This window comes from Tamandua tetradactyla, chromosome 23 (genome assembly GCF_023851605.1).
Source record: "Tamandua tetradactyla isolate mTamTet1 chromosome 23, mTamTet1.pri, whole genome shotgun sequence".
NCBI lineage: Eukaryota > Metazoa > Chordata > Mammalia > Pilosa > Myrmecophagidae > Tamandua > Tamandua tetradactyla.
Window position 1 is genome coordinate 21,589,059 of NC_135349.1, and position 17,499 is coordinate 21,606,557.

The window sequence follows — 17,499 nt, forward strand, 5'->3', positions numbered from 1 at the left end:
TCTTCTCCTTATCCAATACAGTCTGTGACCCAAACTCTGAAGTCAAAACTCATACTTTAAAATCCATCCCTAACAATTCCTTTCTTTCCAAGAACTATGAAAAGCAAGCAAGAGGATAAATGCTGAGGAAAATCTAATCCTAGAGAATATTAATAACCTACAATTATAGGTTTAAAATACTTCACATCACAAAAATAAATATAAACTAGAGTGTCTTACTCATTATTTCATTGTTTTATATACAATTTCTTAAATTTAATTGAACTGTAGCAATGCATATATATAATTTGGGAAGTGCAATGAGAATATTCAGCAAAACAATGTAACAACATTTCATCTTAGTGGTCATAGCCTATGTTGATCTCTTGAAAGCTTCCTTTACTTCTTTCTTAATTTCTCACACTATAGGTAATAGGGTTGAGCAATATGTTTAACAAGGTATTGAACTGGTAGCCACTTTGTGCCTCCCCAGGAAATAGATGGAGTGAAGACTTGGCCAGGTTGGAAGTACTTTATTTTCCTCACTTAAAAATTCTAGAGGTGCCCAGAGAGGCGGTTGGGTCCTCCATATTGAGTCCTATGTGAGTCTTTACAAAATGGCTAATTAATTCCTGAGAGGGATCCTTGGTGGTCAGGGTATTTCTACAGGGTTCAAGGATGAGAAGATTGTGGGTCATTGAGTTAGTATTCGTGAAGGTGCCCAGAGTGGCCAGGTAGGCTATGGTGAAGGGTTAGGAGTCATCAATATTAGCTGAAGGCAGTAGCTTCCTGGGCATGGGGCTGAGACAAAGCCATTGTCTCTTGGTATAGGGGTGAAGTTCAGTAGCATGGAGACCCAGTTTCCCATCATCATACCTGGAACAGAATGGGTTTTTCCAATCTTCCTCTACCAGTAGCCCTGGCACACAGGGATGATGAAAACCATGGCCATAAAAATGACCTCATGGATGACAATAGAGCCTTCTGTGGAGCACTTGACTCCCAGTCCAGAGGGGCCAATGTAGTCCAAGATGGCAACAAAGATTAGAACCTAGTTCTCTGTTAAGCATGGATCTGATATTGCACAGGGGTAATTTTGAAAACTTCATCCTTGAGGGGCAAGTTTGAGGTCACAGAGCTAATTAAGAACACAAAGCTTGTATTTCAGTGCAGACATTTTTTATTCTAGGGTCCACACTCTCAACAAATAAGCCATTCTCCCTTCTTAGAAAGGAATGCTTTTCACTCTTATTCTCTTGGCAAAGGCAATGGTAGTAACATTTTGACAACTTGAATTAATTTTTCTATTAAAAACAGCTATACAAATATTTTTGTTGAGAATACTCTGCTTTCCACTGTCATCTAATGTTTTTTTTTGAGATTTACAGGAGTAGTTGGGGAACTTTTTCATACTGTAAGTGGAGATCATTAAGAAGAACCCACCTTTTTGTGTCAAGGCATTGAGAACCAGTGAAACCTTCAAAGTTTATGTCTTGTACATCCAAAGATTTCAAGAAAAATTGAGAAGGCATCTATGTAAAAATAATTTTCTCAAATTGGAGTTGATGCACTCAGAGCCATTTGACATTCCATCTGTCTATAATAGCAGTGAGAAAGCTGTGAATCTAAGAAAGGACTGTGATTTATTACAATGTTTAAAATATTTACATTTGAGCTCAATAGGAAATACTGCTGAAACTAAAATGCAAACCTAAGTCTCTAAGTTGATTTCTAGTGGTCTGACATAACAGATACTGAGATGCTGATGACCTCATTTTTTTTTCTAATATAATTAGAGTGCTTCCAGAAAATGTAGCTTGAGTGCTGACATGGATAGAAGTGGCCTGGAATACTGAAAAGCATTCCATTCCTCCAACTGTCTATATATTTAAGAGATTGCACTTCAATAAGACATAAAGTGTTAATGCTTTAACCCCACAACCCAGATTTTTATGACCAGTGTTCACCTCCTCTTTACAGCCTTCTGCCTCACTACCTATTTATGTTCATTCAGGATTTCACCCAAACTAGATCATTCATATGATTGGGTTCCCCATAGTAATATTGCACAACTTAAGAATTTCAAAGTTGGATATATAGCACTGTTCTATCACCATTTTTACACTGAAATCTTGTTCTGATTGACATAAACTTGAAATCATATAATCCTGGAAAGAATTTATGATGATTAGATGCATTATCCATAAAGAGTTGGGTTTTAAAGATGCTGTCTCAATGTTAGCCTGAAATTTCTGTGCCAGGACAGCATATGTTAATATAAGGAAACATATCTGGGATGTTTCCACCACCCAGTATTTTAAACAATATAACTTGGGCAAAACAAAAATGTCTGGACAGAGCCAATTGCTATACACTCTGTTTTGTCTCTAAAGAAGCAAAAACTGTTAAAATAAATTACATGGTCTCTTACCCAAAACTTTTTCTGATAAGGAGAAATAATTTAATTAGACATCACAAAATGAGATGAACTGATCCAGATGACAGCTCATTGTGGGAATATGGAGAACACCTCCATCAGGAGTAGCAGAATGCATCACAGCCCTTGCATGGGAGTGAGCTGGTGAGTTCAAGGAAATAAAAAAGATTAAATAAAGATGGCATAGAGTGAGGTGTCTGCAGAATTGTCACCTATTCACAAAGCTTGCTTGGAACCATACTAAGGATGTTGGCCTTTAAACTATCACTAATGGAAATCACTGCATAAAATTTATTCACTCAAGTTTCATTCTGGCTACAGGCTAGAAATGAATTGCAGTGAAGCAAGACTTCCCTTCTAATGAGGTGTTCTCTGAAATCTTCATTCCTTTGTCACCTGTTAACCTAATTCTTTCATAAAGACAGTGAAAAGAGGCATTATGAAGTTCAAGGAAGAACTATCTATGGTTTGCATAAACAGTGACCTCATCCTAACATTAAGGACCCATAAATAGTCAGTCTCAACCTCTCTGCCAAACAGGAATTTATAATTATGTACTCAGAGTAATGGGAAGGAACCTAAGACAAGGTCCTTTCAAATTATTCATGGTCACAAAAGCTTGTTTCTTTACAGGCCTTGATGTCAAGAGTGGAGACTTTTTTCCTATCCCTTGAAACTGGGATGGCTTTTTGGTTTCCTTTGGCTTATAGGTTATACCAAAATCTGTCCCTGTGAGTTTCCAAACAGTCTGGATCTCAGAGGATTGGAAATACTTCTTTCTGCACTTTTCAAATCCTGCTTCTACCATGTAAACAAAGCAGGGTTAGCTTTCTAGATATCTGAGCAGTGTCTCTATGTTCTTCTAACTGACAGCAAGATGGCACCATGACATGTTAGTGAGACCATAATATATTATCCATCAAAAATGAGTGGAGGGCTGAGAACAGATAATTCAACAAGTCCAGCTGAGACCAGACAGGTCTGGCAAAGGGAAACAGCATAACTGAAATGACACCTTAGCATATCTTCATTCCACAACTTGGAAGTGCTATAATCTTGGAAGAGAATTTAACAACATCTCCACCTAAGTTCCTTCAACTTTAAAAAGGTAAGAAAAATGCCTATGCAAAAAAATATAGCAAGGATTAAGGAAAATATAGGTGAAATATATATTTGAATGTCTGATATGAAATGATACTTTAAAAATGGAAGCTAGTTTAAGTCTGAGTGAGAGGATTAATACCACACCTTTTATAATAATTGAGATTGAGGAAGAAAAATAGAAGCCCAAACGAGTTTGTCATTCAAATCTTCCTAAAATAAATGTGTTTATTATTTTTGTAACCTACTTCTTGTCATTTGAGGAAGGAATGTTAGGCTCCAAAATATGAAGTTCACTGGCCTAGGGCTGAGAAGTCTTTTGGTTGAGAATCAGCCCTGATACTAAACACCTCTGTTATTTTAAGAGCCTCACCATTCCTCCTTAGAACACAATTCATACATATGAAAATTGTATGCTCACAGAAACCACTTTTCTATGATTTCAACTTGTTAACATCTCTTTTGGAATTCATCTTAAAATAAGAACAGAGAAGAAGCTCACCTGTGACAATATGGTGTGGGAGAAGAGATTAGCAATTTTTCATGTGCATGTTTCTTTGCATACATGGGAAGTTATCACCACCATCGTGTTTGAAGGGAGAAACACAATGTGCTGAAGGAAACAGCATTGTTTTTTTTTTCAAGATATGCATTGTTAGCGGTTTCCCTAAAAATCAGTCATGTGAACTTGTGTACATTCACTAACTCTTGCATTCCTTGACTTCCTTGTCTGCAAATAATTAACAGCTCTTAACATTTTGGAATCATGACCTATTTAGGAACTGAATAAAAGAAAAATAGTCCTACCAAAAGTAACATTGGTATAACCATGAGATATTGAAGGATTATAAATTATCAGAAATCTACCCGTAGAATTTCTGGTTATGGTATCCATAAGAGCCATTTCATACTTAAGAAATCTCCACATGGTATTAACATTCTATAATTATAAGGTATGAGTAGTATATATATATATCAAACTTAGCATGTTTAAAACAGGATTCCTATGTATAATTTCCCCAAAACAGTCTATCTGCTCATTCCACAACAGTAAATAAAATCCTACACTTTCAGGTTCATGGACCAAAAATTTGGCATTATCCTACCTGTTATCCTCCCTTAACCTCTTCAATATTTCATGGTCCTGGTGTCATTAACTTCATGATATATCTTTAACCTGACCATTTCTCACCACACCCTCTACCACTTGAGCTCAAATATTACTTTTTGTGAAGCATATTGCAATAATCTCATAACTGGTACACATTCCTCAAACCATCTTGTCTATAGCCTATAGTCTCTTAATTTAAAAATGTCACTTCATGTCATTTCTGTATGCTGAAAGTGCTCCCATTTTACTCTAACATCAAATTCCATACAATGCATCCACTTGCCTCTATAAGATGGCTTTCCATTAATAAATATTTTCATTTCCTAATGCTTATACCTTTTATATTCTTCTAACTCCCACTTATTAAATTTATTTTCTTTGTCTCACACCAGATGCAACATCCACAAGGTCAGAGCAACTTATCTTTTTAGTGTTATGTGCCTATCACATTGAACAGTTCTACTAATTAAAAAGTTGGCACTTGGTAAATATTTCCAGGAAGAATAAATTTATAGATACATTTATATTCAGGAAAAATTATACCCTTAAGTGGTCTTTCACAGTTCCATGTGCCATAAGACTAATAAAGAGAAAGAGTAAACAAAAGAGAGGACTCATTCCCAAGACCTTAAATCCATCTTTAATTTAAAATAAATTCAATTAATATGTGAATAAAAGGCTGACATGAGTAGCTTCTCTACACATGTCTTGCCTGTAACAGCCCTGCTTCCTACTTCTTTCAAAATTCCTTCATGGAATTCTAACACTCTTGAACATAAAAATTGTATCCGCAGTTGAAAATGTCATCTCCTGGTAAATTGACAAACACCATTAAGCATCAAAACACAAGACAAGCTTTTTGCTCCTCTTGGTTTCTCCACTATGAGAGTGAATATATGATGGCACTAGTGCAACTAGCAGACCAAATTTCCAACTTGAGATGAGGGCCAGATGCATCATTGTATTGTGCCCTACTTAGAAGATAGCCTGTGAGTGTGTGAGTGGGCATGTGGATGTGTGTGTTTCTCTGGGTGTGTGTTTGGCACAGCAATGATGCTTTGAGAGTCTGGCCAATTTCTGCAGCCCAATTCCTATGTCATCTGAGGGCACAGAGAAGCCAAAATGTTTTGCTACACCTATTCCAGTTCCTTACCCTTTATCAGAAAGGCTATTACCTGGATATGTCACTCTTTTCCCTCTCCTCTCATGTTTTAGATTGCCTTTGCTGGATGTGATACATGTATTTCTTCCACAGGCCTTCCACATTTCCCAACTTATTCTCTCTCCCAACAAGTAATTCGTTCCCTTCAAAATGGAATTTCTCACTTTACCCTCCTGATTTTCTCCTATGAATGACAATTCAAAACAGATATTAAAAACATCTTATCCTAACAATGATTCCTTAACAGTTTTATTGTTCCAATTTTTACAGGGGATTAAAACATACATGCAAGCTATTTATAAACTGTCAAATGGAAGTAAAAATAGGTGTGCTGTTCTTTTAAATATCTCAAAATAACAGTAATTTAAAAATTAACGTTAATTTTATAGATTATGTTCCAAAAAGACAGCAGTTTTGAAAAAGCCACAGACTTATTTATCCTACAATATTTTTTAAACAGACTCATGTACATTAGTACACAAGTTCAAAATACAAAAGCAAACTGATGTTTCTATATTGTCTAATGAAATCCAGTCTTCTTGGTCCATTTATTTCTGAGAGTTTCAGACCATAACATGGAAATAATTTGTTGAAAAAATTGGTGCCATTGTTTAGCAAGTACTCTGATTTATGATACCTTGGTTCTATCCAATATTTTCTTCAGGGCATTTTTCTCATCTTTATTTCTTTATCTATTGATCAAAGGGTTTAACATTGGAATCCTACATTATGGAATACAAACACCACTTTACTCCATTCCATGGCATAGCCAGTGCTTTGTCTGAAGTAAATGAAGAGAATTGAACCATAGTATGAGCTGACAGCTGTCAGGTGTGAACCACAAGTGGATAAATCCTTCAGACAGCCTTGGGTAGAGTGGATATTCAAAGTGGCCACAATGATGAAGTGATAGGAAGCAAGAATAAATATGGTGGGAGTGATGATGTTGGAGGCAAGTATGAAATAGAGCGCACCCTGGTAGCTTTAATTCACATCACATGCCAGCTTCACAAGAAGGGGCAGATCACAAAAGAAAGCATCAATGACATTGTTTGCACAGATGCTCAGGGTAAATGTTTTGCTGGTGATTATAGTTGAGTTAAGAAAGCCACCAAAGTATGAAGGTGCCACAAGACTGCCACATATCCTCAGGGACATTGCCTGGGCATAAAGCAGGGGGCTGGAGATGGCCACATAGTGGTCATAAGCCATGACAGCCAACAGCTTACTCTCACTAAAAGCCAGTCCAGCAGAGATGAAAAACTGAATCAGGCAGTCAGCAAAGGAGATGCTTTTGTCTTCAGAGATGCAGGTCATCAGGATTTGGGGGACATAGAAACATACCAGAAGTCCAGGAATGAGAGGTTCCCCAGTAAAAAAGTACATGGGTGTGTGGAGTCTAGAATCAGCAGAAATCAGAGAAATCATGGTGATATTCCCCTAGAGACTAAAGATGTAAATGATGAGGCAGATTAAGAAGAGTACTCTCTGTAATTGCAAGTCAGCTGTGAAACCTAAAACAATGAACTTCTTCACTTTGGTGAAATTTCTCTCTTCCATTCATTTTGGATACCTTTAGTCCCTTTCTGGGAAAAGACCAATAATTATTTTGGGACTTAAGATATCAGCAATTACCTCTTCCCATCATTGCCATTTTAGATCATTAAAAATCCCAAGGGACATACATCATCATGGCTCATTGCGATCAGTCATGTTGAACTGGGTGCTACTCTTTTCTGGATAGCTGGGGAATCAGTTCTGTGTTGCTGTCTTAAGATCTCAGCTATGCTGTCCACTATACAGTGTATATCACTTTATATTTTTAACTTAATTTTTCTTTATTTCAGGGGGATAAGGAGTAGTTATCTTCTATTCTACTTACACATGGATGGCTGCAGACTATGTAAACAATATAATAAATAGAATTTGAAAGGGTGCTCTGATGTCTCTTCCCTTTCTTTCCTGAGATTTACATGGAGAAGCTAAATTTATTCAACTAACTGCATCTGGATCTGGAAGGTCACGAGATTTTACTTTCTTTGAAGTCTGTAACTATATTTAATTGTACATTTTTCTCCATAACCAAGCACAAAGGTTGGAATGAAGAAACAGTGAAATTGCATGATAGACAGATTCCCTTATATATTTTTATTTGAGATCATTCTTCAAATGAATGTATTATCCTCAAATATACCCTGAGGAAAAGAAGGAAAATATTAATTAATGGATATTTATGCTAATATTATTGGTTGAATATTCTAAATGATTAAGAGTTAAAAATGACTCACTCAGTGAATGGTTTGGTGGTTACAGAACACTGAGAATCCTTTTCCCTTAGAAGTAAAAACAGGAGACTGGGATGTTACCAGCAATGGAGGATGCACTATCTCTGCTTATTTGTGTGACAGTCCATAGGACTTTACAGCTACAGACCAAATAAAAGAGCAAAATTTTGATCACCAGAGTTTTCCATTCACAGAGTGCCTAACATTTATGCTATAGGAGCATGGAATAAAAGATCTTAATCTAGAAAAAAAAATTCTTAGTTTGACCATTATGCCAGACAGAGGACTTAAAATTATACTAGAAAAATAGTGTGCTCTTTTGGAAATGTTCCTATTTGGTGAGAGACAATTTCTTCCACTAGAATGGTGAGCTTCTGTATTATAAGATTTTTAAAGCAAAACTTTATATCATGACTATGTTAAAGTAAAAGATCTTCCTAATAATTGAAAGAGACTTGGAATGTATCATTTTAGTTACCTTCATATTTTAGGGCTGTTGAATGCTTGTTTCATAAAATGAGATATTTCAATGTCTTGAAAGTTTGACCCATTCAAGTTTTCTACACACAAACTTATTCGATGGACTAATACAGCCCCTGCAAGATAACAGCAGAGACAATAGTGGGTGAGAGCTACAGAGAGTTTATGAGAATGAAAGCATCTATCAAGATTGCAAGTCATTATCTAATTCACTTTTTCACTGATTGAGGAAATAAGTTCTGAAGAGAGGATATTTGGAACTTAACATCTTCCTCAAATATTATTTTAGGAAAAAATCCTATTTTATTTCAAAAACAGAATTATATAATAATCTGATTACACTAACGATCTTTTTGTCTTTTGTCTATATTGTGATTTATTGCACTTTTTTTCTGGTTAATTAATGTAATGCTTAATGCCATAAATATAAACAGTCACTTCATTTGGATTTGTCTGAAGCCCAGAATTTCCCACCTTACCTTAGACTTCTACTCACTCTAGCATCCTCTTTCCAATGTTAACAATCTTGGGAAAACATATAAGAATGAGCATCCCTTTGGAGTATGTGCTAAATGTAAAGAGGATTTTCAACCGTTGTTCAGGTGTCAAGTGGCCAATTGTACAGCTCATATATCATTCTGGAATGAAGTAGAGTGAGATCACTCATCAAGAATATAATTGTTTAAATTAACCTTTACAGAAAAGCCTGTTTAATTTGTGGGTGTCATTTACATAAATAAAAACTGGCAGGAAATAATAACCTAATAGGAGACTGCACACATAGAAGATGCACAGGAATTATCGGTTGCTCATAATGATTATGATAATAATAAAAATTATAAAGCAAAGACCATAGAAATTCAGCCTTGACACATATTGTCTGTCACTTAACAAAATTTTCCCATATTTACAAACAATGAAATTAACAGTGAATTTGTTGATTACCACAAAATGATATGGTGAATGCAAACACTATCTACACATCAGACCACAAGTGCATTTATTCATTCAAAATCTGCAGTATTTACAGAGCAACTGTTATGTACCCAGCACTGAGTAACATATTGAAGGAGATTTTTTAAATGAGGAAAAGTAAGGATATAAGTTATCTTAGTAAGGGTTAAGATTCATGCTCAGAAAGAAGTTTGTCTAAGTATGATTCCCAGGTCAATTCACTAATTGTGTGAACAAGAGAAATCTGAAAGCATATGTTTATAGCTGTTGTTATAACTATTATCTATGGTTTAAATTAAGATTTGCTGTTGACTTAGTGAAGCTCCACGGATTAAAAAATTTATCCTATTATAATATATTCTTCCCTTTTATTTTCCTTTTGATTACATGTGCTTTCATTAATTATAACAAATATATCACACCAATATGTTAGTATTAAGGTGTTAATAATAGGGTGGTATATGAGAATTCAGGAATCCTATATTTTGCACATTATTGTTCTCTAAACCCACAACTCTCTAATAAAAAATTTTAAAAGTCCAGAGCGGCTTGATTGCTGAGAGAAAAATAAAGCAGCACTAAATTAGGCAGGTGGAGTACACAGATTCAGATAAAATATAGACCTACTAGCCCTTATTAAAGATTTTGGAGAATGTCTTCAATGAAGTACCAATAAAGAGTTTTAATCAGCTCCATGGCATGTTCAAACAAAATTGAAAGCAAAATATCTCTTTTCATTGTGAAAAATGAAAGCATGAAGGCAAAGAAAACCAGGTCAATAAGCGCTGATAGCATTGGGATTAGGTGGATGAAAATGGAGTTGATGAGAGATGCATCTGAGAAACATTTGAGAGGTAATGGTGTATAGGAGTTGGTGACTAGAATTTAGAATTTTAATCCCCAAATACTCCTAAAATTTCTGTGACTGTGAAAGTAGTCCCTTATGCCTTATCTAAGGGAAATAATTTTATCTAGGGAAAAAAATGAACAAAGCCTTCCATGAAGCCAAAATTTAGTTGTCTTGTAAGGGATGCCAGTATCTTCTCAATCCTTATCCTCAGCACACCTCTTTGTTCTGGCCAAAGAAGAGTTATATTCAAATATAACCTGCATGGTGATCATAAGAACTGCTCTGGAAATACATAGCCTGCACACCTGATGAGAGAAGGGTCATTGTTAATTGTCATAAGTAGGGTCCATGAGGATGCCTGGGAATGGACTTGAAGGGTGTTGGTCAAAGATGGATGTAAGTATGAAATAACAGTGAGATAAAATTATAAACAACATGATTGAGATGCGAAACTATCCTTACTTACTATAATGGAAAGAGACTGAAAGCTCAGACAGATAAAAATGTTGCAGTAAATAAAAATTTCTTCTGCTACTATTACAAAGGAATGTGGATGGGATGGGGTAATCCCATGGGATAACATAATAGTCCATGATATGGTCATTTCTGATGACTTTTTAACCACACCTAACACGGAGAAACAATAACAAGTGGTTAATATACGGAGAGGGAATTTGAATAGAAGTTTGTCTGACAGGAGAAATGCTCTGTGCAAGGGTCTAGTCAGGTGCTGGTAACCCTGAAAGAAAGTACCAGACGGTTTTGCATACCTTCTTCATTGCCAGTGACAACACTAGGTAAACCCATTAAGAAGATGGTGAACAAATGAGCTCATTAAAGCAGATAATGCAGTCTGACCTCCTAGAGCAAAGAGGAGAATAGAAAAGAGTGAAGAATGGATTAGAGGGGCAAATATAAGGCAAAAATTTCAGAATTTGTGTGTCTGTATAAGTTAATATCCAGAGGTACTCATAGAGTATATATGTTTTATGCATATATATAGATAGATATGTTTTATACATATAAAGTATATATATGTTTATTTTCCAGATATCTTTAACTTAACTTCTTCACAACCAAAATGGAACGAGTGAAAAAAATAACTAAGAATCAAAGTAATTAAAAGTCCCCCTCCAAAAATTCTATCCATCCTATTTAGTAATATCTGACCTTCAACAATATTTTTAATTGTCTTAATAGTCATTTCCCACAGCTATGAAATCCTGAGGGGCAGAAGGGATATACAATCATCAGGAGCTTTAGTTTTATATAAAAATTTCTGTGAGTTCATATTTCTTCCAAAATTCACTTTTGATTTTTAATATAATTTAATATTTTTTAGAAGTGTTTTGCATTTTTATGTATTTGATTATTATGTATAGCTCTCTTTTTCAATGTTTTTATCTGAAATATGTATACAAAAAAGCAGTATATTTCCAAGTTCATTTTCTTGAGTAGTTATAGAACAGATTTTAATGTTTGGCATGGGTTACAGTTCCACAACTTTTTCATTTTTAATTCTAGCTATTCCAGGACACTGGAGGCCAAAAGAAATATCAATATAATGATTCAGCAGTTATAGTCATTTGTTTAATTCTATCTTCTATTATACTCCTCCTTTTCTTCTTTTTTTGTGAAAAATAACATATATACAAAAAAGCAACACATTTCAAAGTACATCACAAAAATTAGTTGTAGAAGATTTCAGAGTTTGGTATGGGTTACAGTTCCACAATTTTGTGTTTGTACTTGTAGCAGCTCTAAGATAATGGAGACTAGAAGAGGTATCAACATAATGATTCAGCAATCATATTCTATGTTGTTTAACTCATGGTCTCTGTATAACTCCACCATTGACTTGATCTTTTTTCCATTCTTCAGGGGTATTTGATCTATGGCCATTCTAAATTTTTCATGTTGGAAGAGGCTGTTAATAAAATGGGATAGGGGAATGGAACTAGTTGATGTTCTGGAGAGGCTAGCCCCTTTATATTGCAGTACTTATCTGGTCCCGGGACCCATCTGGAAGTTGTAGGTTTCTGGAAAATTACCTTAGTGCATGGAACCTTTGTAGAATATATTGCCATAGGTGTTCTTTAGGATTCATTGGAATGGTTTTGGTTGGGTTTTGGCAAGTTTTGATAAAGTGTCTAACTGAAGTTTGTGTAAGAATGACCTCCTGACTCTATATGAACTCTCTCAGCCACTTTTACCTTATTTGTTAAACTTATTTTCTCCCTATTGGTCAGGATGACATTGTTGACTCCATGATGTCAGGGCCTGTCTCATCCTTGGGAGTCATCTCCCACACTGCCAGGGAGACTTTCATCTCTGTATGTCATGTCACACATAGAGGGTAGGGCAATGATTTCACTTGCAGAATTGGGCTTAGAGAGAGATCACATTTGAGCCACAAAAGAGGTCCTCCAGAAATTACTCTTAGGCATACCTACAGATAAGCTCAGATTCTTGGCTACATGCATAAGCTTCACAGGAACAAGCCTCAAGATTAAGAACTTGGCCTATTTATTTGCGTGTCCCTAAATGTTTGACACAGTATCAGGAGCTTCCCTGGTGGCAAAGATTAATAGGTCCATATTTTTTTCTCCCATCCCTCAAGAGACTTTGCCAATCCTTTTTTATATTATCTATTTAATATACTCTAAGATGTATCCAGACTTATCTTAAACTATGCAGGATTAAAGGCCCTCATTTTTACTGTGGCTTCCTGTGTTTGGATTATACAAATAATCTATCCAGGTCAAGTCAGATCTCATTAGGTTGTGTTAGATTATGCTGCTACAGAAAATTTAGGTTCTGAGCAAAATAAAACTTTCTCCTTTGGTCTCAAAGAGTAGATGAGGTTATCAAATATAGACAATGTCTTCCTTACCACTGTGTTCTGAATTACCTTAATCCTGACCTGATTGGCTTCATTTTGTATCCTTCTTTGACACTAAAAGTCCATGAGATTAAGAGACAATAATATGACTTTCACTTCTCTATCCTTGGACCTATAACAGGACCTGGGTTCAAGAAAAATTGTCTGAAAAATGAATTGACTCCCTGCAGCATCATGAAACCCTGGTATTAAAGAATCTTGTCAAAAGGAATTGAAACTCAAAGATCTCCCTTCATCTGTCCCAACATGGCAGGACACTTTCTCAGGTTTTCCCTCCCTCTAATTCCTATTGTTTTGGCTATTCACATGGCCCTATCCCAGAGAATACAGTCAGTTGATCACTATAGGAAGAATAACACATTCCTCAACTCTTCTTATAGGTGAGGTCTCTTTTAGCCATGGTGATCCAAACAACCACTAGGGGACTGACTATGTCCTGGTAGACTTCACCACAGACCTTCTATCACAGTTGATCTAATTTGCTGTGTTCCTTGGCTTGATCCTGGGGACATATGGGAAACAACTCTCTAATAGTGTGGATCTGCAGTAACTCCAGGATCCACATGCCTATGAATTTTTCCACTTGAAACCTGTCTTTCCTTGATCTCTTACATTTCCTATCTACACTCCAAAGATCTTAGTAGCTTGCTCATCTGAAGAGAAGAGCATTTCCTTTGCTGGCTGCACAGCTCAGTTCTTCTTCTCTGCTGGGCTGGCCTCTACTGCATGTTACTTGTTGACTACCACAGCTTAGGACCATTATGTTTCCATTTCCAATCCAATGCATATGCTCAAGCCATATCAAGGAAATCATCTATCTGTTGAGCTATATATCCTTATACTGAAGTCTTCACCAACTCAATGACAAACCTCCAATACATTTGATTTGTGCAGTGTCAATGCAATTGGTGACTTTTTCTGTGATGTCCTGCTCTTGGTGAAGTTAGTATGTGATGTGAAAGAGAGCTACCAGGCTGTGCTCTTCTTCCTCCAATGTCATTACCTGCAATGTGTGCAAACTGGCCTCCAGTTGTGGATTTGGTCCTCACAGGACCAACTCAGAACCTTTACTACATGCTCTTTTCTCCTTATTCATGTCACCATTTACTGTGGCTCTATTCCCTTTATCTTCTCTCACTCAATTTCAATTATTACCTTGAATGAGGCAAAATGATTTCTATACTTTTCACACTGTTTAATTTTTAAAATTGAATACACTCTGAATAAATGCTTCATATTAACACAATTTGAAATCTAAATCAATGTAACTTTTTTTAAAAATCAGTGCTAATGATAATGAACAATAATTTAGGTAAGCATTGGGAAACTGGCATTTTAAAACCTTTTTTTTTCTCTTAAAGGAAGTCAATGAAAAAATGTTTTTTCTATCTTTTATTTTGTTTTGTTTTAGTGATAAAGATATAATAAATACTGTTTAATATAGATCTGTACAATATTATTATAGCTTTTAAAAAGCACTATTTTACTTTGATAAAAAAATCAAATATGTGTAATATGTCTGCAATCCAAAATAGTTATCATTTGGCTCCTTTTTTAAGATTGGCCTCGTGTTTGCTTTCCATAAATGGAATGGGCACTAGATGACTGTGAATAAAATTTTAACAGATTATTTAAATTTGGGAAATATACCCCAATTCCTTTGATAGAGAGAGAGAGAGAGAAAGAGATGTACTCTCTCAGATGTTTCCAATTTTGCCCAAGTAATTGAATATAAATCAACCCAGTATGTCGCAGATATAACTTTTCTTGTCTAAATAAGTGATATAGCACCAATATGTATATATATTATATATATCTATATAATAGATAATATATCTATATATTAAGAATGTTTTGTTTTCCAATATCATTTTTTGGTCTGAAATTTATATGCACAGTTGGGACATTTGATGATACTGTGAATGCTGAACATTAGGAAGATCCCACATTTTGTTATCAAGTCATTGAGACACAATAAATCTTTCAAAGTCTATGTCTTGCTACTCTAAAGCTTTCCAGAGAAGTAAAGAGTAAGGTATCCATGTAAAATCATTATCATTACTGTATAAGAGCTGATGTTATCTGTATCCAGCTGATATCCCCCCTGCTCATAATGGCAGTAGGTGAAGGCTTACACCATGAAAAATCTGTGAACTATTGATGTCCAAATATTTCCCTTTGAGCTCAGCCAGAATAAATGTTGTATATATATATATATATATATATATATATATATAAGTTCAAACTGAATACAGCCACTAATATATAAGTGATAGAGAAAGTTCAGGGTTATCTTTGGGATAATGGTATAACCCCAAATTCTGGATGTCATACATAAAATGATCATAATTATTACCATGGTAACAAGATTTCAAGCTGGAGATTTCAGAAAAAGATTTTAGCACAAATGAATAATAGTGTTATGCAATTAACTTTGAATCTCTTTGATTATGTTTGATTTTTATGGGGAAATTGACAATGTGAGTAATTTTGTTAGGTGGTATTTTCTGAGTAAGTGAAAAAAGTACTGAGACAGACGATTGAAAAGTTAAGTTGAAGCCAGCTTGTAAAGAACCTTGAGTGTCAGGGTAATGAATCTATACTTTTTGTTTTAAGGAGTTGAGAGATCCCCTATGGGAAAAATTAGAGAACTAGAATGGCCTCCAATACTCCAAGCTGCTATTATCCATTTCCATCAACCATGTTGCATCTTACTGAACATTACCAAATATACTCAAAATATTAGGCCAAACACATTTCACCTCCTAGCAAGGCAAAACACTGGACTTCAAGTTAGAAGATTTAGATTTGCATTGTAGTTACAACATTTATTCTGGCTGAGCTCAAAGGGAAATATTTGGACATCAATAGTTCACAGATTTTTCATGGTGTAAGCCTTCACCTACTGCCATTATGAGCAGGGGGGATATCAGCTGGATACAGATAACATCAGCTCTTATACAGTAATGATAATGATTTTACATGGATGCCTTACTCTTTACTTCTCTGGAAAGCTTTAGAGTAGCAAGACATAGACTTTGAAAGATTTATTGTGTCTCAATGACTTGATAACAAAATGTGGGATCTTCCTAATGTTCAGCATTCACAGTATCATCAAACGTCCCAACTGTGCATATAAATTTCAGACCAAAAAATGATATTGGAAAACAAAACATTCTTAAAGTAAATATATTACATTTGTTTTAAAGGGGAAGAAAGTTAGGTGGCCAGAAGATTTGAAAATTGTCTTTGTGAGGAAAACAAGAGAGAAAAATATTCAACTATAAGAGAGTTACTGGCCTGTCCATTAAGAGAATGGGTTCTTTTTAAAAAGTGCAATTTTATTGAGATATATTCACAGGCCATATGATCCATCCAAAGTACAAAATCAATGGATCACAGTATCATCATACAGTTATGCATTCATTACTCCAATCAATTTTAGAATATTTTCACTACTCCAATAAAAAAAAGAAAAAGAAAAAAGAAAGCCCAAAATATCCCATGCCCCTTTTACTGCCATTATTATTTTAACAATTTCATTCACACACTATACCATCCATCATGACTGTACAACCAATGGCTCTTGATATAATCACATAGTTATATATTCGCCAGTATAGTTCGTGTAAAGACAGTCTCATTTGTTCTGAAGGAAAATAAATCCTATACCACTTATATCCCCTATTAGTAACATTTAGTTTTGATATACTGCACTTGGTACAATTAATGCAAGAATAATACAATATTACTGTTAACTACAAATTTAGCTTATATTAATAGTATTTCCCCATATATACCACTCTAGTATTAATGCCTTGTAACAGTGATGCACAATTGCTCTAGTTCATGTAAGAGTTTTCTTATATTTATACAAATAATCACCATCATTGTCCACTCTAAATTTTGCTATTACACCAGAGTTATGGTCTAGTTTTCTTTCTCTAGCCTTCCTCATTCAACCATATTCATACTCAGATTTCTTATATTACACTTACAATATTGTGCTTCCCTCAAACTATTGTGCTATCCATTTGCTAACCTTTAAAATCGACTTTATTGAGCATTCTTTACTCCTTAAACATTGATTGCCCTCTTTCTATCTCCTGATAACCTATCATTTCCACTTTAACTCTCAGAGTTTTCTCATCATATTTAATTTATGTTAGTGAGACACACAATATTCGTCCTTTGGATTATTATTTCACTCATTGTAATGTACTCAAGGTTCATTCACA

The 17,499-nt window shown here is 35.0% G+C and overlaps 1 pseudogene; it reads right to left on the reverse strand.

Moving 5' to 3' along the window:
• Positions 1–6,418: 6,418 nt before the first annotated feature.
• On the reverse strand, positions 6,419–7,350 carry LOC143666547 (olfactory receptor 9G19-like; annotated as a pseudogene).
• Positions 7,351–17,499: the final 10,149 nt, after the last annotated feature.